Here is a 1,322-nt window from a genome sequence, read left to right on the forward strand (position 1 = left end):
AATAAAATTAGACATAAAGACCTTAATGTTCCCAATGTTCCTTCCATTATAAACTCTCTAACCACTCAAACCCCCTAGTTTCTAATCTTGCGTCCTCTTCCATTCCTGACAATCCTCCAAGGCGCCTGAAAAGAAGATGTTCACGAGACCAGCTAATGTAAAATGTCATTAGAGTGCTACCAATGGGTAGTTTCTCTACACGCCTGTAACACTCCAATTTAACTTAGATTAGATTTATTAAATGTTATTATATAATATACAGTTGTAAATTTTAATAGAAATATTATGAAAAAAAAATTTTGAAGTATGATAAATATGTAATTATTAGTAAAATGTTAGTTATAAGATAATATACAGTTGTAAATAGCAATAAATAAATATTAAAAAAAAAAAAAGTCCTTATGACTTCGTAGTGGGTCTAAAGAGTATTTGCACACTCCAGTTTTCCTATAAATCTCAGTAGGATAAAGGTATTCTTGAGGACTAGTATTTAATTCATAAGTGGCCCTTGAATACTAGATTTTAAATAGAATTAATGACTATATTTTATATTCAAGCATGAGTTTAAAGTACATATCATTATGTAAATTTGATGTGAGAGTAAATTTTCCGGGTCAACAAATAATTGCACAGTTTTAAATTATTTATTCACACAGTTTTATTCGTTTTGGCGGGAGCTAATGGTAAAATTAAAATCGCCAAAACGAATAAATTATCTTTCTTTTAATAGGTAAGCAATGAGTATTAACAACGATTACCGCCGAGGAGAAGATCAACAAGCTACAGAAATGATCCTGATGCCAACTTATATAGATTCCTTTTTTATTTGTATATATTTATTTGTTATTATTATAAAATTAACAACGATAACAATAAAACTCAATCTTCGTTCTATATCGAGATAGAACATAGTATTTCTTGAAAAAAAATGATAATTAAATTATATTCTAAGAAACTTGGTTACATATTATTATATCTGCGAATAAATTAAAAATGTTTCAGTACTGTTCGAAATATTGTTAAATAGTTCAGGAAGTCTGGTTCAATTCTAAATTCTTCGTTCTGGACGTCCATCAAAATTTAGTGAAAGGGGACTGTTCACGGCAAGTTATATTAATTTGTATGTAATCTTAGTATTTAATTAATTACATTTTATTATATAATTTTTTTTAATTTATTTTAATTTTAGAATAAACAGATATTTTTATACTTTTTATGAATTTAAGATCCGGTGGCTCCACCAACTGTTAATCAATTTAGTTTTTAAAATATCTTTCCTACTAACACCTGTTGAACAGGTTCGATACTTAGGACTCCATCTT

The sequence above is a fragment of the Halyomorpha halys genome, unplaced genomic scaffold, assembly GCF_000696795.3.
Source record: "Halyomorpha halys isolate HHAL.00 unplaced genomic scaffold, Hhal_1.1 Scaffold318.1, whole genome shotgun sequence".
In the NCBI taxonomy this organism is placed as follows: Eukaryota; Metazoa; Arthropoda; class Insecta; order Hemiptera; family Pentatomidae; genus Halyomorpha; species Halyomorpha halys.